Raw genomic sequence first — 23299 nt, forward strand, 5'->3', positions numbered from 1 at the left:
AAATTTTTTACTTAGACAGGCAAGCATGAGCCTCCTGTTGAGGACACTTTAATTCCTAAAAAGTAACATTATTGGTGGTGCCTGTTTTTGACTTGTTTTAATGCTAGTTTTAACAGTCAGGAGAAAAATAATGGCATATAATGTTTCAACAGGAGAATTGCAAGCATATTTTTAACAGCTTAATTCACATGCAGCCCTTTTCAAAGTGCCACAGTTGTCACTTAGGGATAGTCTACTGTACACATTGTGTTACACCATGTGTTAACAGGGTTAAACCCTCAGTGGAGACAGAGACTGATATTAACATCATGTCTGGCTTAACCAGGCCCAGATGACAAGATACTAAGTGCCGTGTCCTTGTCTACATTGAGTGCTAAATTGTATTTAACACCACAGTAGTTACCATGTGTTCTAACATGATACAATTTTCCAGTGTCCCCATATGGGACATCCTCAATTAAAAAAAAAAAATCACGCTTCTGCCTGGACATTTGCATGTGCTCTAGTTACGAGTAACACCTGAGATTCCTGTCACTGAAAGATTAGAGAGAAAACACTGGTCTCTAGTTGTTGTTGTTGTTGGGGTTTTTTTTTTTTTTGTCTGCTTGTTGTTTGTTGGTTTTTCCCATAGTCCCAGGGGAGAGAGAAACATCGTAAGAAATAGGAGAACGTGATGCAAACCCACAGAAATTGGTCAGAAGCAAGCACAGCATCTATAATCAGTCTCATCTCATGATTTGAAAATTGGCTGGATTCCAAATTGATGGTGCCCCCTTACACCATGACAATTGATTAGGGCTGCAGCCAATTCTAGATTTTCAAAAATTAAACCAGTATCTCAAAAAAATAAAGTGCAGCATCATCACTTTTGAGATGTTCGGGATTGGTTCAGAACCTTCAGAATACCTGCTTCCACATTTCAGTATTGCACGGGAGCTAGTCAAGGAGGAACTGCAATTACACATTTAGGGCCAAATTCTGCCTGTGGATGTGTGCACAGAGATCTCATTCATTGACATCAGTGGGAATTATTCTTGTGCATCCCAGAGCAAATCACTCAATCTTCTGCCTCAGATCTTCACCAGCAAAATGAAGATAATAATACTAACCTGCCTCCTGGAGTTCTAGAAGGATAGATCCATTAATGCTGTGAGGCTCTCACTTATTATGGCAATGAGATCATATATAAATACATTGATAGATGTACAGTGGATAGATTGTGTCAGCCCCGCTAGGGCTGTTGGCACCTGTGCACCATTGTGTACTCAATTGTGCTCTGAGCATGATATTAGTCAGTCCCATGCTTTAGCTCATCACCTCATAGCCTACTCCAAACAGAATGGTGTGTGTGAGACAAATAAGGAAAGGAGGAAGAAGGGAAAGACCCAGAAAAAGAGGTGGAAAGGAGAGAGAATGAAGGGGACAGATACTGCTCTGGTCTGTAACAGAAAAGGAAGGTATTATTTTTTTCATTTACCAGACTGTAACAGCTAAAAAGAAAGAGAGAATGGAGAGGGGTAAATGAGACCATCTGGTCAAATGGTCACGTCAGCACAGACATTTTTGTTTCTTTCTACATGAAAATAAAGAAATGGACCAATTTTTTAGGGCTTTTAAAATAGTTTTTAAAAAATACTTTAAAAAATAGAGAATATCTGCATGCAAATGCCTGATCCTGGCTGCATCTTTGAAATGGACAGGGTTGGGCTGGGAAGCTGGGCGTTAAAGTATTGGCTTCCCATGCTAAGCTTTCCAACTCTGAAGCCTGACAGCCAAATCTGGATGAGATCACCAGTGACATGAGTTGGGTGGTCTCTGCAGATATTAGCACAATGTCCCTATTACACAATTTGGCACAAGTTGCCTCTCTCTGTTCAGGCGGGGCCCCAGGACTAGAAAGGGTCAGGAATGAAGTGCATTAACAGAGCCTGGTGAGTGAAGCCTGCATAGTGTCTGCCTACACCATGCCTATGTTCCATATCAGCCTTCACACTTTCGTGAGAACTACAGTTGATTAATATCACAAAGTAATGGCTTTTTTTGTAATCCATTTTTCCTGTCCAGTTTGTCCAGTTTTTGATTAGTAGATACAATTTGAAGCAAAATCTTTTCCTAGTACAATTTCCTATTATTTTAAAGGTGCCGTTCTTTAAGTCTTATAGATTCCCTTTTGTTTGCATAGTACAAAACTTGATTTTTTGTCTAAAAGCAGAAACAAATCAGAGAAATAGATGTGATTTTCAAGTAGAACTTGGAAATTACCATACCTAACAAATTGTTATGCTGTAGCACATAAAACAATCACTGAAATGAACATTCGGCTTCCTGAAGCCCTTGTGTGAACATTGTACAGTGATATTTATGATATCTTCTGCATATTAAGTATTCCTGGCCCACATGCAGACTGAGAACTATATGTCTAGATTCCAGGAAAATTAGCTTTCTCGTCTCTTAATTTTTTTCTTGCAATATATTTATCTTCATTGTTATTCTTTCCCTACCCTGATCTCCTTTTAAGGGCCACATTTTACCCTTGGATGAGCTCCCGTTGAAGTCAGATGGAGTCCCCACACTAATTCAAGGGCACACAGAATTTGGACCATCATTTTAACAGTGGGTCCAGTGTAGATTGTGCCAATGCTTTGGTTTAGCAGAGCATTGTGACGCTGATGTCCTTTCACGTCTGGAAAAAGAGCAGAACAGTCACCAAGTGTACTGTTGCTGGCAAAGGCATAGGGCTAGCTATTCTGATTCAATGAGTGTTGCTATAAGAAGTTATAAAGCAACATTTAATTAGCAGATACAGCAGCACTTATAGATGCTTCAGTGAAACTAAGGGTATGTCTACACTTGGAACTGGGGGAGCGGTGATTCCCAGCTTGAGAAGACATACTTGTGCTAGCTCTCATTAAGCAAGTATGTTAAAAATATTGTATTCATAGTAGCACAGGCAGCAGCAAGTGGTACATGGGCTAGCCACACTGTGTTCAAACCTGCCTGGATCCCATGGGTACGTACTTGGGCCAACTTGGCTGTGCTGCCGCTGCCCAGGCTATGGCAGCTACATTACTACTTTTAGCTCACTAGCTCAATGAGAGCTAGTGCAAGTATGTCTAGGTGAGTGGGAATCACATCCCTAGCTCCAAGTGTAGGCATAGCCTAGATCAGTGGTCTCCAAAGTGGGGTGCGTGCACCCCAGGGGGTCCTCGGCATGGAGGAGCGCTTTTTTTTTTTCTTTGTCAGGCGGGAGTCCGAGCGGCTTTTATTTTATTTTATTTTTTTGCTTCAGCAAAAATGGTAGAGCCAGTGCGGCAGGGGGTGCGTGCTCAAAAATTTTTTACTGATAGGAGTGCAAGATCAAAAAAGTTTGGAGACCGCTGGCCTAGATGACCAGCTTGCAGCAGCTAGTGGATTCTTGCAAGTTCCATCTATTCTGATAGTTCCAAGCTGACAACTTTGATCATTCTGTTTGGAAGATATTTTTTTATTGCTTCCCATTCAGCATTACAAGCACCCAGAACCCACCCAAAGCATAACCAGTGAGCTTCTGCATGGCTTAGAGGGAGATGAGTTTCTGTGGATGACATTTTAGCATACAAGGAGTTTGAGGAAGAACATAAAGTTAGAACATAGAAGTCTGGCTACTACACTAAAATTGAAGAAAGAAAATGTATTGTTATCGTTTTTAGGGCTTGTGATTGTAAAGAATGAGGGAGGTCAGTGTGAGAACATCAGAGCTATAGTTGAAATGCCACCACCTGAAAAAGTATTAGAACTGATACAATTCCTGGGTATGACACGATTTTGGAGCAAATTCAAACAACCTGTCCTCAGAAGGCCAAACTCTTTATGAACTGCTTAAAACAGACTCTGGGCCTGACCCCAGCTTTTATTAAAGTCAAGGCTCTCTGAGGGGCTGGGATAAAGGTTTGCTTTTGAGGCTCTAAAGAATCTACCATATTGACCACAACCTCATACTGGTATTTTACTTGTTTCCAAGTCTATGGCTATTTCAGAAGACAGCAGCAGCTGTGGGGTCAGTGGGGTGCAGTTCCTGCTACCTGGAGACAACTGGAAGTTTATCGTAGCATATTGACCCAGACAGCTTTCAGAAACCGAGACTAGGTTCCCCCTAACAGAGAAATCATGTCTGGCAAGTTTATGGCATGTAACAGGTTCACAAAATATGTAAAGGTCTTGATAATTTCAAACCAGTGCCAGGCCTCAGAGCACTCGTATCCTTAATAAACGGTAAACCTAGACAAAGGTGCCCCTGAGATGCCAAAGATAGGGTATGCATATGATGAGATTTAATCCTTTTTCAGAATATGCCCCAGGGAATGAGGAGCCATACTGGCCACCCAGATATCTTCAGAGGCTCAGCATGATATAGGAAGGACATCGGTGGCCTGACAGCCTCAGCACAGAAATCAGAACTTTAAATCTGTGGAAGATGCCAAGGCAGGAGGGATCTGGGACAGACTCTAAGCAGAAGTGCCACAGTGAGGCAGACATAGCTGTGTTAGGGACAGTGCTGTTTTATTTATTCTGGAAGAACATTCAGTTCCTTGTTCAGTGTTTAAGGAAATTCTTTCAGGAATTCTTTACGTTGACACCTGATGGATATGTTTCACTCCGCTGGAGGGTGCATTACAGCCTCTAGTTTGCATTAACATCAGCTCCTTTTGTGCTGCTGGCAGCTACATCAGTCCCACAGATCAGCTAAAAGCTGATGAAACTTGATTCTTTCCTGAGGGTTTCATCTAATTTATTTATCTGTCTCTATTTCTGTTGATTTAATAAAACAAGAGAAGGCAGCAATTTTGGGCTTCATGCAGCAGTGGGTGCCTCAGTCACTCCCCATCTCTTTCCCCTTCCTGACAATTTGCTGGCTCTCCTGTTCTCCTGCTATTAGTTTTTGGTTTGGGGGTTCATTGATTGCAGAGCTGCCTTTGAGGTTTGATCCAGTTCCACCTCCCCTTGGCTGAGATCTCTGTGGTGAATCTGGCATGCTGGCATGCTCCCCCAACGGTCTGCTCGGGATCAAAGGATTATTATCCCTCTGAAGGTGTGTCCGGCACCCTCCCTCAAGGCAGCAAACCCAATAGAAGTTGCCAGCCTTGGGCCTTGATGCTGTCACCAGCTGTATCTCCCCTCCAGCTGCTGTTCTTTACTCCTTCCCTGCTTGCCCTGGTGTTTCCTGACTCCCCCACCATAGCTCTACCTCCCTCTACCCCATTCTGGAGACTGAGCAAGGAGTCAGCACTGTTGAAGGGGAAATCCCCACTAAGGACTGGCACAGAGAAGGGGTCCATCATGTCATGGTGCCCCTTAAGGCAGCCTGGGTGCTGGTACCAGGAAATGCGGTGAGGGGTGGAATTGCTATGCCTCAATGACATGTAGACCTACCCCATCCCGGGCTTCCTAGCATCTGGCATGAGTTCAGCAGTCTCACCCAGCTGGCCTTGCCTAAGGGGGCTCAGGAGCTCATTAGTCTGTGTCGGGATTCAGCTACTTCATAGGGCTCTGTGCCACCTGCATCAGGGTGAGGTGGCGTTACGTACTCAGAGAAGCCCTGCACCTCTTGATGGACTATCGCCTTAAATTAAACCTCCCTCTGCCATGATGCCTCCAAATCACTAGCTTCAGGCCCTGGTTGGACAACGGGGGTGCTGTGACTTTTGCTTTTGTGCTCAACTCTATTCATTGTGTTACCTCCTCCTCCCAACCCAGCCTCAGCTCTTTGTGTGATTTGTTCACCTGCCTGACACCTAGATTGTGAGCTCTCGAGCACAGAGGATCTTCTCTGTACAGTGCCCAGCACAATGGGTCCCCCAATTCTTGAGTTTTGGCACTGGCAAAATATAAATAATCATAATGGGTAAGTATCAGAGGGGTAGCAGTGTTACAGAATCATAGAATATTAGGCTTGGAAGAGACCTCAGGACGTCGTCTAGTCCAGCCCCCTGCTCAAAGCAGGACCAACATCCCAGCCAGGGCTTTGTCAAGCCGGGCCTTAAAAATCTCTAAGGATGGAGATTCCACCACCTCCCTAAGTAACCCATTCCAGTGCGTCACCACCCTCCTAGTGAAATAGTGTTTCCTAATATCCAACCTAGACCTCCCCTAGTTAGTCTGTATCCACAAAAATTGTCATAAGGGGTAAGATTGCTTAATTTCTGGCTTTCATGAGCTCTACTGCCTCAAAGGCTCTCTGCCACCTACAACTGGTATCATTGGTATCTGCCTCCTGCCTCACCAATGGCAGTTTGGTGGTCTCAGCTCTGCCTCTGCTACAAGAAACATCCTCCTCAAAACAGATCCACTTACCACCTTGGTACAGCTCAGTGGATTGTAGAAGATCTGCGCCACCTACAGCAGATCTCAGCAACCTCAAGCTGCTCTGTGCCATGAGGATCAGATATAGTGTCTCCTGCAGTAACTCTAGATGCCTCGTCTAAATCAGGCTGTGTGCGCTCTATAAAGCTGGTGTCACATGAGAGGCACATTCTACCCATTACCTCATCAGATACTTGGAAAGTTTTTCTTTACAATCTTTACAAGTCATAGCTTAAGACTTCTTCCCTGAGTCCAGTTTTCCCTTGTTGGATTTTCAGTACATAACCTGGAGTGAGAGATCTTAAATCTCCTGTTTCTCTCTCACACACCATATGTCTGCGGGGTTGCGGGACATCTGTAGACTAAGCCATGTTTTGGCTATGATACTTGCTCCGGTGTTGCAGTTGGGTCATTGGTGCACATTCACTCGTTGTTTCTTGAAACCTTCTCTAGATGATTCATCCGATGACATCGGACTCATGCTCACTCTTCTACAGAAAAATTCCTGGAGCCTTTTAGTCTCTAAGGGGGAGAAAAATCCATTAAGGGAGAGAGATCGATTACAACTGGTGCCTTTCAACAAGATATAATCATGTACCTCTTGTGCTCTGGAAGTGTAATAGAGCCAAAGGAGCCCATGCACCTATCTTCTCCATTGAGGGCAGGTGTCAAGTATCTTGGCTTGCAGCAGAGCCAGTCACAGGGCAACCTAACAAAGGCAACTGGTCTGTAGTAGGCTGCCTGATTGGCTACACCGGCTGATTGGTGGGAAGAGTCAGCAGACCAGCTATTAAACCGTGCAGCAGCAGCCTTTTGGCAGCAGCTCAAAGCATTTGGCTATGGCTGGGTTAAGCTCCTGCTGGTTCCCAGCCTTGCTCCAGCCCTGTTCCTGCCTCAAATCGAGCCTAGCCCTTTGCCTTGACTCACTCAAGGAAAACAGGCTCTGACCCTCGTCTCTGATTCCTGATTTCAATTCTTATATCTGGCCTCTGACCCTGGGCTCCTATTGCTGGCTACCAATTGCTGCTCCAGCTAGTAGGCCTGACTCCGGCCCCCACCACTAGTCTGGCCACTCACATCCTGGTCTCTGACATTTTGAGCAGCCCTAAACATACAACAATGAGGGCACTAGATTTGATACGGCGAGCATGGATCATACAAAGGCCACTATCTCTTTGACAGAGATAGTGGGAGCCCTACAGACCTTGCGGGCCAAGGTTGCCAGCCTGCAGGTGCAAAATGCGGCCTTGCAAGCTCAAACTGTGCCATCTTCAGTTCCAACCCCCACTCCCTGCGAGCCCTGCCCCCCGCAGCTTCCCTTGCTTGACAAATGGCAATCACGACAAACATCATGGGTTCCTAAATCAGTGTTGGCTCCTATTTCTGCTACATCTGCAGTTGTACCCCACTGACCAAGCTAGAGTGGGACTGATTATGAGCCTGCTTACTGGGGAGACCCTGGCTTGAGCATTTCTGCTCCTGGGAAAATCAAGCCTGTTTCTGGGATTTGAGAACATCATTTGAGCTATGGCGGTGATCTTCTAGTCATGAGCATATGGCTGAAGCCATGGTTCAGGTGTCGAAGCAGGGACACTGGCCAGTTGCTATATACAGTGGAGTTGTGATACTTGATAACAGACACTGAGTGGAATGAGGCTGCCCAGCACTATCATTTCTGGCTAAGTCTAAACAATGATATTAAAGATGAACTGGCAGGGTGGAATCCCCATCCGGCCTGGATGTGTTAGTCGACTTACGCATTAAGATTGATGACCATCTGACCAAATGCTAGCATGAAAAAAATTGGTACTCTCGGCTTCCACCAGCTGCAGCTCCGATAACAGGGCCTGGGCTGGGTTGGTGTCCTTCCCCTCTCCCCAGCAGTAGCCAATCAGTGTCCAACACATCACCAACTCCCTCTCTGGCTCCAGAACCCTGTGTTGTCCAACACCAGCCTAGAGGCGCTGGTGGACTTGGGTGCCTCACAAAATTACATTGATCTGCAGTTTGCCTGAGCACACAAGATCCTGACCCATTTGAAAGGCTCCCCCAAGTGATTGTAGTCCGTAGATAGGTTACTCATTTCATCCAGATCGGTCACCCATCAGACTGCTCCCTTAGAGGTAACACCCAGACTTACCCATAAGTTCCCCAAGCACCGTGGATTTAGCCTCCCCCCTACACAGAGTGCACCAGGAGCTCAAGGAACACTTGCATTCTGCCAAAGAAGCCTATAAACACCATGTGGACTAAATCCATGAGGCTGCCCCCAATCAGGCCATAGGGGACAAGGTGTGGCTCTCTGCTCACACCCTTAGCTTGATCCACCAGTCTGCCAAATTAGACTCCAACACTTGGGCCCCTTTAAGATTATAGGATGGTGAACCCAGTTGCTTCCTGGTTACAGCTGCCCGAATCCTTGACGATCCACCCCATCTTTCACATCTGATTTTCAGAGCCCTGCATGGAGAACCCATACCTAAACCACTCCAACCCACCACCCATAGATGGGATTTGTGGACAGGAGGAGTACTTGGTCAACCAAATCCTCAACCCTCTGCAACTTAGGGGAAGGCTCCAGTACCTGGTGGACTGGGAAGGCTGCAGTTCAGATGATCAGTCTTGGTATCGAGTAGTGAACATCCATGTCCCAGACCCGTTATGAGAGTTCCATCAGAAATATCCCCAAGAAACCAGGCCTCAAGATTCACCCTCAGTGGGGGAGGAAGCGGGAGACCTTTAGGAATCCGCCCCTGCAACAGAGCCAAGTTCTAGGCAACCTAATGAGCACATCTGGACTGTAGTAGGCTGCCTGCTTGACTATACTGCCTTATTGGTGGGAAGAGGCCAGCTGCAGCAGCAGTTCAGCAGCTGCTCAAAGCATTTGCCCATGGTTGTGTTAGCTCTTGGACCTACACCTCTACGCCCATATAACACTGTCCTTGGGAGCCAAAAAATCGTACTGCGTTATAGGTGAAACCGTGTTATATCGAACTTGCTTTGATCCGCCGGAGTGCGCAGCCCCGCCCTCCCCTCCCCCGGAGCAATGCTTTACCGCGTTATATCTGTTATATCGGGTCGCATTATATTGGGGTAGAGGTTCCCAACCTTGCTCCTGCCCTGTTCCTACTTCAGACCCAGCCTTGCCTTGCTTCATTCCAGATAAACCAGCTCTGACCCTCAGCTCCGATTCCTGACTTCAGCTATCACCCTTGCTCTGGCATTTGACTCTGGTTTTGACCTTGGCTCCTATTCCTAGCTACTGACTCCTGCTCTAATCACTAGGCCCAACCACTCACATCCCAGTTATCGGACAGCAGATGATTTTCTCATTTGAATGCATAAGTCATTCCCACCAGACTGTTATCATCTCTGGTACCTAAACTTATTCATAGTGTCTCTCTAGCTCCTGTGCATGAAGGAGCAACTCCAGGGACCCAGCACCAAGCCCAAATAGCAGAAGCCTGTCATTGGAATCCCCAGCTCTAAGAAACTAATTGGAAGAAATTTCCTACTTGACTCTGGGGGGTAGGGCATCCCTAAACCCACTCCACAGAAGCTATTTCAGACCAAAGTCTGGAAAAGTTTCTAAGGCCCAAATATATCTCTGCAGTGGAGGATCTATGCACCAATGCATCCTCTGTCCCTCCTTGATCTGCTACTGCCCCAACACCACTCTCCTCATATACTTTGTCTGAGGACCTGAAGACTTCTACGTAACATTCACCCCTGCACTATCAGGGGATGTACAACACCTGAACAGCTTCCCCATATCCAGCCCCACTCTCACAGACAGTGGACAGTTCCACTGCCAGGGGACCTCTGCAGCTGTGGAAGTGGGAGCTGTATGTGCATTGATCATTATGGCCCTTATCTGTCTGGTTGTTCATCAGAAAAGTCTCTCCTACTGAATAAATTTGGTCATGCCAGAAACCATTGGAAAGTTCATGGCCCAAATACTATTCAGCATCCCTGGTATAACTCCACAATAATGATACTGAATTTGATGGAGTTGCCCCAGATTTACACAGGTTTAAATGATCTACAGATGACTAAAGTGACTGTTTTCAAATCAGGTCTTGTGCCTTTCTCACTCGGGCGACTCTTTGTCGACACTGAGCAATTCCTCTGAACTCCAGTTACACTGGCAAACCAATAGATAGCAGCTCAGGGGGGAGGGCGGGCATTAGCCATTTCTGGTGATTCTCTCATTCCACTTCCTTCTTTGTTGGCAGCAGACAAAATGTTACCTCCTTGCACTTACTGTGAGAAGAGAAAAACAGCTCCTTAAATCAGCACAGCTGAGACAGAAAGGTAGCAGGTTTTCCCAGTAGGAAGTGGTTACAAACATGAATAGGCAGCGTGGTAGGGGTGGATGCACAAACCTGGTAACTCTTGGTCATGTTATGAAAAAGCTATGGTGTGGGTACAAGTTAATCATGTTTGTTGCAACGCTGTCAGTTGTATGTGTCACAAACTGGTTATCAAACCAGGGTTTTACTTGTAGTGTGGCTGGAGTCTTAGAAAATCAGAAGCTGGTCTCTCTGCAGCCTTCTAATGTGTCTAAAACTGACTTTCTGGCATTTAGTCACATATTATTTTTAGTTTGCCTTTGTTACACACAGGTCTGTACCTTCCATATGAATAATGTGAAATGTGCGAAGACCAGAGTGCACATTTCAATTAACTCAGCGTTTGCACCAGATAAAATTATACTGCTGCACTTGATTGAAAATTCAGGGAATACTTGATGGGTGTTAGTTCCTGACCTGCAAGTCCTAATATTTAACATGAGCCAGGAAAAAGACCTTTTTGGCAAGAAAACTGCTGCTGCTCAGACTGTTAATGCATCTTAATCCTCATCAGAAAATGAAATCACATTGGACTGCCGCCAAACAATACAATGACTTTTCTCTGACTTCAGGGAGGAGTTCTTCTTAAGCAGCCTTTCTAACATGAAATAAGATTTAAACTGCTAGGGCTTGATTCTGCTCTCACTTTACATCAGTTTTATACTGGTGTGACTTCAGTTTTATACTGGTGTGACTTCAGATTTACAGAGGGAAGGAAGAGCTGAGTCACCGTTATTTAGTGTCTGTGTTAGGGTTCAGGCCTCACATTCTCTGTTGCTGACCCTGGGCTTTATGTTTGCAGAGCAAAAGGATATTTTTCTCCCCTCCTGTTTGGGCTTTTTAATTTAATTACTTCTAATCTGCATCTCTTGCTGATCCATTGATAGTGCTGCTTGCAGGGAAAAATGTTTAAGCATCTAATTGCAAGCAGGGGTGCTGGAACAATTTGTATAGTGGGGGGTGCTGAGAGCCATTGAACCAAACTGTAAAGTTTGTATATGATGGAAACTACTTGAAGCTTGGGGGTGCGGCAGGACCCCCAGCACCCTAGTTTCAGCACCTGTGCTTGCAAGGCAGAAGGCCTGCTGCAGTTGCTAAGGCACTAAAACCAGTCCGAGACATGCAGCTCAAGCTCATCACCACTACTTTGCTTGATTATTAGTAAAGTGAACCTGATCCAGTCAAACACTCATTTCAGAAAGCACAACAGAAAGTATATGTTGGGCTGTGTTGTGGTTTTTAAGAAACAGCCTGTATTGGAGTGAGGAGAGGGGGAACTTGCAGTGATCTTTACAACCTGGGACTTCCCTAAGGCTTTCTGGAGGACACAGTGGGTATGTCTACACAGCAATTAAACACCCATGGCTGGCCTGTGCCTCGTGGGGCTCGGGCTAAGGGGCTGTTTAATTGTGGTGTAGACATTCAGGCTTGGGCTGGAGCCTGGTGTCTAGAACCCTGTGAGATGGGAGGGTCCCAGAGCCCAGGCTGCAGTCCACGCCTGAATATTTACACTGCAATTAAACTGTCCTTTAGCCCGAGCCCCACAAGCCCAAATCAACTGGCACGGGCCAGCCACAAGTGTCTGATTAGAGTGTAGACATACCCCATGGGACTGCAAAGGGGAGCGCAAGCTGTAAACCAGAGGTTGGCAACCTTTCAGAAGTGGTGTGCCGAGTCTTCATTTATTCACTCTAATTTAAGGTTTCGCGTGCCAGTCATATATTTTAACGTTTTTAGAAGGTCTCTTTCTATAAGTCTATAATACATAACTAAACTATTGTTGTATGTAAAGTAAATAAGGTTTTTAAAATGCTTAAGAAGCTTCATTTAAAATTAAATTAAAATGCAGAGCCCCCCGGACCAGTGGCGAGGACCCGGGCAGTGTGAGTGGCACTGAAAATCAGCTTGTGTGCCACAGGTTGCCTACCCCTGCTCTAAACCCATTTACAGAGTGTAGCTATATGCTCCCTCCAGTTCCGCTTCCAATCCACAGACTGGTGCTGAATTTGGAGAGTCCAGTTGTTGCCACGCAGGGAGCACAAGGACTGGAATTGTGGCAGTCCCCTCTGTGGTTTGGGACATGTATGGAAAGTTCCTTGTGCCCTCTCCCCCTTGTCACAATCGAGTGCTTGGTGGTTGTTCAGGGGGCCCCCAGTCTGGGGGAGCCAGGTGTATGTTTTATGACCTTCTGGCAAAAATACCAACTGTTTAGTTCAACCAAAAGCCAAAATTAACATCACAGCCTGGAAACACCAAGCAGGGGGGAAATCTGTTTAGAGAAGGGATTACCCCTTAGGGAATTAGAGAAGCTGCAGGTGAGTGTCAGGCCTAATGCCCCGGCCCCTTTTAAACTCCTTTTTTTTTTCTTGCCCCCCCCCTTTTTTTTTTTTTTGCTTTCCCCCATCCCAATATAGGACCCTCTGTTGCTTTTTACAGATTCAGACTAACACGGCTACCCCTCTGTTAATTGATTTCCTGAGTGACCTTGGGCAAATTGCTTAGAGTATGTCTACACTACGAAATTAGGTCGAATTTATAGAAGCCAGTTTTATAGAAATCAGTTGTATACAGCCGATTGTGTGTGTCCCCACATAAAATGCTCTAAGTGCTCTAGTCGGCGGACTGCGTCCACAGTACCGAGGCTAGCATCGACTTCTGGAGCATTGTACTATGGGGAGCTATCCCACAGTTCCTGCAGTCTCCGCCGCCCATTGGAATTCTGGGTTGAGATCCCAATGCTTGAATGATGCAAAACAGTGTTGCGGGGGTTCTGGGTACATATCGTCAGGCCCCCCCCCCCTCCGTCAGAGCACCGGCAGACAATAGATTCGCGCCTTTTTACCTGGGTTACCTGTGCAGACAACATACCACGGCAAGCATGGAGCCCGCTCAGATCAGCTCACCGTCACCATATGTCATCTGGGTGCCGGCAGACGTGGTACTGCATTGCTACACAGCAGTAGCAGCTAACTGCCTTTTGGCGGTAGACGGTGCAGCATGACTAGTAGCCGTGGGGCTGGCAGCCGTAGGGCTGCATTGCACCAGCCCCTTGCCTTTTGGTAGAAAATGGTATATTACGACTGGTATCCATCATTGTTGTACTGCAGTGGCTGTCAATCATGGGCACCTGGGCAGACATGCAACTGTCTCGATGATGATGGCTATCAGTTGTAGTATGCTATTTTCTGCCAATCGCCCAGTATTTTCTGCTAACCACCCAGAAGAGGCCAAGGGCAATCTGGATGCTGGCAGACGTGGGGCTACACAGCAGCAGCCCCTTGCCTTTTGGTAGAAGATGGAATATTACGATTGATATCCATCGTCGTCGTACTGCAGTGGCTATCAGTCATGCTGCACCGTCGGCTGCCAGCTTAAGATGTAAAAAATAGATTTGTTCTGTATTCATTTGCTTCCCCTCCCTCCGTGAAATCAACGGCCTGCTAAACCCAGGGTTTTGAGTTTAATCTTTGGGGGGGCCATTCCATGTGACAGTTGTTTGTGTTTTTCCCTGATGCACAGCCACCTTTTTTTATTTTAATTCCCTGTACCTGTACGCCATGTTGTCACTCGGCCCTCCCTCCCTCCCTCCTTCCCCTGGTCCGTCAGATACTAGTTTCGTGCCTTTTTTCAGACCAGGCGCCATAGCTAGCACTGGGATCATGGAGCCCGCTCAGATCACCGCGGCAATTATGAGCACTATGAACACCACGCGCATTGTCCTGGAGTATATGCAGAGCCAGGACATGCCAAAGCGAAACCCGGACCAGCCGAGGAGGTGATTGCAGCGCGGCGACGAGAGTGATGAGGAAATTGACATGGACCTAGACCTCTCACAAGGCACAGGCCCCAGCAATGTGGAAATCATGGTGTTACTGGGGCAGGTTCATGCCGTGGAATGCCGATTCTGGGCACAGGAAACAAGCACAGACTGGTGGGACCGCATCGTGCTGCAGGTGTGGGACAATTCCCAGTGGCTGCGAAACTTTCACATGCGTAAGGGCACTTTCATGGAACTTTGTGACTTGCTTTCCCCTGCCCTGAAGCGCCAGAATACCAGGATGAGAGCAGCCCTCACAGTTGAGAAGCGAGTGGCAATAGCCCTGTGGAAGCTTGCAACGCCAGACAGCTACCGATCAGTCGGGAATCAATTTGGAGTGGGCAAATCTACTGTGGGGGCTGCTGTGATCCAAGTTGCCAGGGCAATGAAAGACCTGGTGATATCAAGGGTAGTGACTCTGGGTAACATGCAGGCCATAGTGGATGGTTTTGCTGAAATGGGATTCCCAAACTGTGGTGGGGCAATAGACGGAACCCATATCCCTATCTTGGCACCGGAGCACCAAGCCACCGACTACATAAACTGCAAGGGGTACTTTTCAATGCTGCTGCAAGCCCTGGTGGATCACAAGGGACGTCTCACCAACATCAATGTGGGATGGCCAGGAAGGTACATGATGCTCGCATCTTCAGGCACTCTGCTCTGTTTAGAATCATAGAATCATAGAATATCAGGGTTGGAAGGGACCTCAAGAGGTCATCTAGTCCAACCCCCTGCTCAAAGCAGGACCAATTCCCAACTAAATCATCCAGCCAGGGCTTTGTCAAGCCGGGCCTTAAAAACCTCCAAGGAAGGAGACTCCACCACCTCCCTAGGTAACGCATTCCAGTGTTTCACCACCCTCCTAGTGAAATAGTTTTTCCTAATATCCAACCTGGACCTCCCCCACTGCAACTTGAGACCATTGCTCCTTGTTCTGTCATCTGCCACCACTGAGAACAGCCGAGCTCCATCCTCTTTGGAACCCCCCTTCAGGTAGTTGAAGGCTGCTATCAAATCCCCCCTCATTCTTCTCTTCTGGAGACTAAACAATCCCAGTTCCCTCAGCCTCTCCTCATAAGTCATGTGCTCCAGACCCCTAATCATTTTTGTTGCCCTCCGTTGGACTCTTTCCAATTTTTCCACATCCTTCTTGTAGTGTGGGGCCCAAAACTGGACACAGTATTCCAGATGAGGCCTCACCAATGTCGAATAAAGGGGAACGATCACGTTCCTCGATCTGCTGGCAATGCCCCTACTTATACAGCCCAAAATGCCGTTAGCCTTCTTGGCAACAAGAGCACACTGTTGACTCATATCCAACTTCTCGTCCACTGTGACCCCTAGGTCCTTTTCTGCAGAACTGCTTCCTAGCCATTCGGTCCCTAGTCTGTAGCAGTGCATGGGATTCTTCCGTCCTAAGTGCAGGACTCTGCACTTGTCCTTGTTGAACCTCATCAGGTTTTTTTTGGCCCAAACCTCTAATTTGTCTAGGTCCCTCTGTATCCGATCCCTACCCTCTAGTGTATCTACCACGCCTCCTAGTTTAGTGTCATCTGCAAACTTGCTGAGAGTGCAATCCACACCATCCTCCAGATCATTAATAAAGATATTAAACAAAACCGGCCCCAGGACCGACCCTTGGGGCACTCCGCTTGAGACTGGCTGCTAACTAGACATGGAGCCATTGATCACTACCCGTTGAGCCCAACGATCTAGCCAGCTTTCTATCCACCTTACAGTCCATTCATCCAGCCCATACTTCTTTAACTTGGCGGCAAGAATACTGTGGGAGACCGTATCAAAAGCTTTGCTAAAGTCAAGGAATAACACATCCACTGCTTTCCCCTCATCCACAGAGCCAGTTATCTCATCATAGAAGGCAATTAGGTTAGTCAGGCACGACTTCCCCTTCGTGAATCCATGCTGACTGTTCCTGATCACTTTCCTCTCCTCTAAATGTTTCATAATTGATTCCTTGAGGACTGAGGTGAGGCTGACTGGCCTGTAGTTCCCCGGATCCTCCTTCTTCCCTTTTTTAAAGATGGGCACTACATTAGCCTTTTTCCAGTCATCTGGGACCTCCCCCGATCGCCATGAGTTTTCAAAAATAATGGCTAATGGCTCTGCAATCTCACCCGCCAACTCCTTTAGCACCCTCGGATGCAGCGCATCTGGCCCCATGGACTTGTGCACGTCCAGTTTTTCTAAATAGTCCCGAACCACTTCTTTCTCCACAGAGGGCTGGTCACCTTCTCCCCATACTGTACTGCCCAGTGCAGCAATCTGGGAGCTGACCTTGTTCGTGAAGACAGAGGCAAAAAAATCATTGAGTACGTTAGCTTTTTCCACATCCTCGGTCACTAGGTTGCCTCCCTCATTCAGTAAGGGGCCCACACTTTCCTTGATTTTCTTCTTGTTGCTAACATACCTGAAGAAACCCTTCTCGTTACTCTTAACATCTCTTGCTAACTGCAACTCCAAGTGTGATTTGGCCTTCCTGATTTCACTCCTGCATGCCACGGTTGGGGTAGTGGTGGCTGCACCCCCTAGAATGGCATGCAGCTCCGCATAGAAGCGGCATGTCTGCGGCTCTGCCCCGGACCTTCCATTTGCTTCTCTGGCTTTGTGGTAGGCTTGCCGTAGCTCCTTAATTTTCACGCGGCACTGCTGTGCGTCCCTGTTATGGCCTCTGTCCTTCATGGCCTTGGAGACCTTTTCCAATACTTAGCCATTTCTTTTACTGCTACGGAGTTCAGCTAGCACTGATTCATCTCCCCATATGGCGAGCAGATCCTGTACCTCCCGTTCGGTCCATCCTGGAGCTCTTTTGTGATCCTGGGACTCCATCATGGTTACCTGTGCTGATGAGCTCTGTGTGGTCACCTGTGCTCTCCACGCTGGGCAAACAGGAAATGAAATTCAAACGTTCGCGGGGCTTTTCCTGTCTACCTGGTCAGTGCATCTGAGTTGAGAGTGCTGTCCAGAGCGGTCACAATGAAGCACTGTGGGATAGCTCCCAGAGGCCAATAACGTCGAATTCCGTCCACACTAACCCAATTCCGACCTGCAAAGGCCGATTTTATCGCTAATCCCCTCGTCGGAGATGGTGTAAAGAAACCGGTTTAAAGGGCCCTTTAAGTCGAAAGAAAGGGCTTCGTCGTGTGATCGTGTCCAGGCTTAATTCGATTTAATGCTGCTAAAGTCGACCTAAACTCGTAGTGTAGACCAGGCCTTAGTCTCACTGTCTCAGCTCCATTTCTTAGTTCTATGTTACCTGCTCCTCTGCCCCATTTCTGGTTTCTGAGCACATCCCCCCGGGTGTCTGGGCTTCTTGCTTTCATCTCTCACAAAGTGGAATCCTGCCATTCTCCCATTCTTTGTGGCTGTGCCCAGGATTGCAGTACCCAGTGCACCAACTATGGTTACTCAGCAGATCTGACGGAGTTTGGTCACCTGCAAAACTTCACTTCAGCAGCTGTGACCAGACAAAGAGACCCCACACCTTTTCAAAACAAAGTATTGTTTAATCTTAATGGTAGGAAAAAAGCATAACAAGAGAGGTTCTAATATGAAAGGTCTACACACGTATATGTCTAACTTAAATGCTTAGGCCTTGCTGATCCCAGAGACCCCCACCTCTGGAGTCTGGGATTCAGTCTCCTCCCCAGCAGTTTCTGCCTCTCTCCCTTCTGAACTTCAGGGGCCATGTTTTTATCCACCACAAATTTCTTTGTTCTTGTTTCCCACCTGGATTCCGCCTGCGCCCTTCCGGTCAGTCAGACCCAGCAGGATTGGAGATAAAACTTCAGAACAAAGGACACCTGCACTGTACCTTTAAATACTGATAAATTTGCCTATCTGAAGCTAGGGTCCTGCATAGATGCCATCAGCTCCTGCTGGAATGAACCCCTTATGATCATATACCAAACACAGGAATCATCAGGCAAACAGACAGAATACATGTACTACAGGCAGTCCTCTACTTTACTACATTCTAGTTACGACAAATGGTACAACATTTATAAATTGACATCCTGTTTCCACTTTACAACGTCGGTTTCAACTTTATGACGCTTGATTCGACATTGTTCCTATGGGAAAATCAAGTTACAACGTTTCGACTTAAGACGCAATTTTCAGGAACCAACTGTGTCGTAAGTCCGAGGACTGCCTGTGTTCGTAAATAAAATTACAGACAGCTGCCATGTCATCCACACGCCCCATCTTTACAGTGGGGATAACAGCACTTCCCTGCCTCCCAGGGGTATTGTGAGGGTAAATTATAGTAAAGATTGTGAGGCACTCAGCTACTATGGTAATGGGGACTATATAAATACTCATGGTATAGTTTCTGAGCCATTTCAAACATGTCCTGTGCACCATGCAGACACACTTCATTGGTGTCTCCTCTCAGAGCATAATTATTCAGTTCCACTCTCCCAATGAGGATGGAAAGTAGGGGTAGGCCAGGGGCGGGCAAACTTTTTGGCCTGAGGGCCGCAATGGGTTTTGTAAATTGTATGGAGGGCCGGTTAGAGGAGGAGGTCGTGGCCCAACCCCCACCTCCTATCTTCCCCTCCCTCCCCGGAACTCCTGCCCCATCCAACCCCCAGGAGCTCACAGCCCCGCCGCCCAGAGCATTGCGCCGGCGGCGGCGGAGCAAGCGAGCTGAGGCTGTGGGAGAGGGGGACAGCAGGGGAGGGGTCGGGGGCTAGCCTCCCAGGCCAGGAGCTTGGGGGCCGGGCAGGATGGTCCCGCTAGCCGGATGTGGCCCATGGGCTGTAGTTTGCTCATCCCTGGAGTAGGCTATAGAGACATGCTGCAGCCAAGTGGGCAGACACGGGGCTGGAGTGGATTCCAGCCAGGAAGAGTGGTCCACATCGTCCAGACTGCTGTGGAGGTCCCGGAAGAGCACTTGGTAGTTGAAGGGGCAAAAGAAGGTTCTGACACCTCAAAACATCAAGTGTCTCACTAGGAAGGTGGTGTATTCACAAAGTGCTGAGTGGCTGGGACACAGCGTCTCCACAAAGCAGCACGTCTTGCTCACATGTTCCTTATATGAAGGAGGAGTACCCACATAATTCTGCTTCCCTGAAAGGGCCCTTTCAGCCCGGGATTCCTGGTCTCAGAGCCAGTGAACACTAGTGTTGTCTAGATACCATTGACTTCAATGGAGCTGTGATATTTACATCTGGTGTAGGCTCTGAGCAGCACTCACTCTTGTCTCTCCCCTTCCACAGGCAATATTCTTGGCACAGCCACCCAGAACCTGCATCAGCTTTCTAGATGCCCTTCACCTGCGGGGAGCAGAACATGGCCATGCTTGTTCCCAATATGTCTGTCCTGTTCTTTCTGATTAAGATGAAGCAGTTGACTAAGGAGACCAAATACAAGGCCATTGGATTGTTACGCACAGGTGAGTGGCCTCACCTTAACTTGTGATATTGACCAAAACCCACTCATACCTCCATTGAGAGCATATGCAACACAGTTACCCTGATAGCCTTGGGTTTTTAATCTTAATTCAGCACATTGAACCAAATGGCTGCCTTGCAATACCATGCTGACTGCTTGTTCCTGCAGTAATTCTTGTAATTGTCTTTCCACTTCCAGTCTCCCCATCCTTAGGCCCAGATTAACCAATATGCACTTCCACAAAGCTCCTTTCCTTAGGGGGGCTCCTGATCCCACCAGGAAAAAAAAACCCACACCCCAACCCAAAACTTACCTCTGCCAACTCAAATCACCAATACACACACATCATGTTTATTTGAATTTTAATAAAAATCATAACCTAGGACATTCTGCTATATTCATTTTGTCGCAAAGCTTTCAAGCCCCTTAACCTTTCTCCCTTGGAAGCTGCTATGGTTTGTTTAACCTTAACGTACATGACTGCATATAGCGCACGTCATACACACACATGCACACATACACACACACACACAAAAAGACATGCACACTATAGTTAAGTTGATTGATTAATTTTATGTAAGAAAAGGCAAGTTGGAAATACATGAGCAGCTCCTCTAAATGAAAATTAATTTAAAATAGGAACTGCGGGATAGAGTTATTTAGCAAAGTACCGAAACTGAACAATTTTGTAAATCAAATGGTAACTCATATGGATGCTGCAGTTGCGGGAATGCCAAGTTTAGCCTGTGCTGCTGTAGAAGGCCCAGTACAGTCTGAAGCAGAACCAGTTGAAAGCCCCCTTGCTCCCCAGCTACAGATATCCGAGACTGAGATGGATATTAGTAAGCTAATCATATAAGATATTGTTTCACAATCACCTTTATCATCTTTATTGTTACATCCATCTGAATAGCAGGTAATTGATGATAATGTCTAAAAGTACGGCATTGATCAGGGCCCTTTGTCAAAGTCACAATGCAGATTTCAAAACATCTGAATGGCAGTACAAACACATGGGTGGTCAGTCTTACAGTTGTTATCCTTCCAAAGTTATTTTCACTCAAAAGTCAGTGAACAGAGAAACAGTCATATGGGAATGGTTGCTGTACTCAACTTCAACTGGCGCTGTGTTCTGTTTCATGGGCAAGTTTTTTCAGACAAACAGGATGTTTGTGGTGGATGTAGTGATGAGATTACTGTTTGAATTATGAAGTATGAGAGTAGCACTGATCACTTATGTTAACGTGTGATAAGTTAATCAGTGTACTGATACTGAGCTGTCAAGTTAATCAGTTTCAAAACGAGACACAATAGTGGTGAGAGGTGCTAAAAGAATTGTGAAGGTAATCACATTTCTTGCTGAAAGAAGGTTCTTTGTGAGGACGATGAAAAAATGGATCTGTTTACAATGGAAATATTTTGGGAGTTTTATAGCTAATTTTCAAATCTTATAACTTCCTCAGAAATCATATTGAGAAGTTCAGTATTGCTGGGCATGGAAAACCATCATATAGTTCCTCCACTATCGGCAATGAGGTTTTGCAACTGAGGGGGAAGAAAGTTCTATCAGCAATACAGCCAAGTATTACTGTTCAGTTGACAGTATTCCCACTGTTTCTCATGTTCATCAGCTGGCATGCACTGTTCATTTTGTTAACAAAAGCAGAAATCACATCAAATGTTTTTTTAATTTAGTGCCCATTTTTACTATCATTCCAGTGAAAGTCTTGCCGAGAATGTGCTGTGTATTCTAAATGAGCTATGACAATGCTGCCAACATGTCAAGAAAATATGCCGGGTTTCAGACACATATTAGGCAGATTAATTCTTTAGCAGATTATGTTCCTTGTGCTGCACATTCTCTGAACCTCTGGACACCATAGTTACCAACGTGCTACCTGCAAGCAGTATCTTTTTTTTTTTTTTTTTTGGCTTCCTCCAGCAACTCCATGCCTCACTGCTGGATAATCCTTACAGAGAGGCTTAAAGGAAATGAAAATAATTGTCTTTTGGTTCTGAAATCTCTGACTAGCACCTGTTGGACCTGCCCCCCTGAATCCACAAAAACCCTATGCCACAATTGTTTAAATATACGAGAAGCTCTGGATAAAATCAGCAAAGACACTGCTGAATATGGGGCTACACAAACAGAAGCTCAGTTCCTGTGAGACAAGATGGGTTGTCTTGAAACCACATTTATGCAGTGCACTGGAATCATATCCTCTAGCAATTTCAGTCAACAAGTTCCACACTTTAAAAAGCAAAGCCTGGTTCTGTTGTTCAACTCCTGCAGTCACTGGCTGATTTTTGGTTTGGTTTTATTGCACCTGAGGGATAAGACTGATGACATGGAAGCACTTGCAAAGTCAAAGACACTGACTGTATCTCAAACCTACTACAGTGAAACTCATCAAGTCCCAAAACATAAACAGCAGACATGTGAATCCAATACACCAAATGTGGATCTGCGAGGGCCAGAAACATTTAGAGTAGAAACTTTTAATTTCATAGTTGATCACTTGCAAATGTCCCTGCAAAATTACCTGGAAGCTTGGCTGGGTCTACACTACCCGCCTGAATCGGCAGGTAGAAATCGACCTCTCAGGGATCGATTTATCGCGTCCTGTTGGGACGCGACAATTGATCCCCGAATCAACGCTCTTACTCCACCAGCGGAGGTGGGAGTAAGCGCCGTCAACGGGAAGCTGCAGAGGTCAATTTTGCCGCTGTCCCTACAGTGGGGTAAGTTGGCTGCGATACATCGAATTCAGCTATGCTATTCGCGTAGCTGAATTTGCGTATCTTAAATCGACCCCCCCCTGTAGTGAAGATGTAGCCTATATCTGTTTATATACAGGATTTGGGCTTCCTAACCAATTTTAACACTGTACCCCACTCTGAGATTCATTCTGGGCTTGAGTTGCAAAATATCCTTGAGATTTCTAAGTAAATTGAGTTTGAAGTGTTTTGTTCTTTCACAGCAAATGAAAATTGTAAATTACCTTTTAAAACAGCGGAAGGCTCTCCACTTGGAATCCACTTTTCCAGACCTAGACATCGCTCTTTGCATTTACCTCCCATTACTGTTTACAAATACTGATGCACAACTGTCATTCTCCAGAATGAGCAGAATTAAAAGCTATGACTGCTCAACGATGGGGCAGTCCACAATGAATGCCCTTGCCTTAATGTCCACTGAGAGTATCTTGACACGAAGCCTGGACTATAGTGACATAATTGAATTGATCACTGGACTGGAAGTTGGTGGTTGCCTAGGAACCAGTGAGCATGACCTGATTACATTCAGTGTGGGCAGAGGATAGTCCCAACCAGTGATGCATATATTTGGTGCTCCAAAAGGGCTAATTTCCCA

The 23299-nt window shown here is 46.4% G+C and overlaps 1 long non-coding RNA gene across 1 annotated transcript in view; it reads left to right on the forward strand.

Annotated features, from left to right (window-relative positions):
* LOC128844900 (uncharacterized) overlaps positions 1–23299 on the forward strand; it is a 106830-nt gene that overhangs the window by 60251 nt on the left and 23280 nt on the right. Inside the window, exon 3 of the long non-coding RNA XR_008446546.1 lies at positions 19752–19927. This is a non-coding gene — a long non-coding RNA (uncharacterized LOC128844900). The remainder of the gene's footprint in view (positions 1–19751; positions 19928–23299) is intronic.

Source organism: Malaclemys terrapin, chromosome 1, assembly GCF_027887155.1.
Source record: "Malaclemys terrapin pileata isolate rMalTer1 chromosome 1, rMalTer1.hap1, whole genome shotgun sequence".
Taxonomy (NCBI): Eukaryota; Metazoa; Chordata; order Testudines; family Emydidae; genus Malaclemys; species Malaclemys terrapin.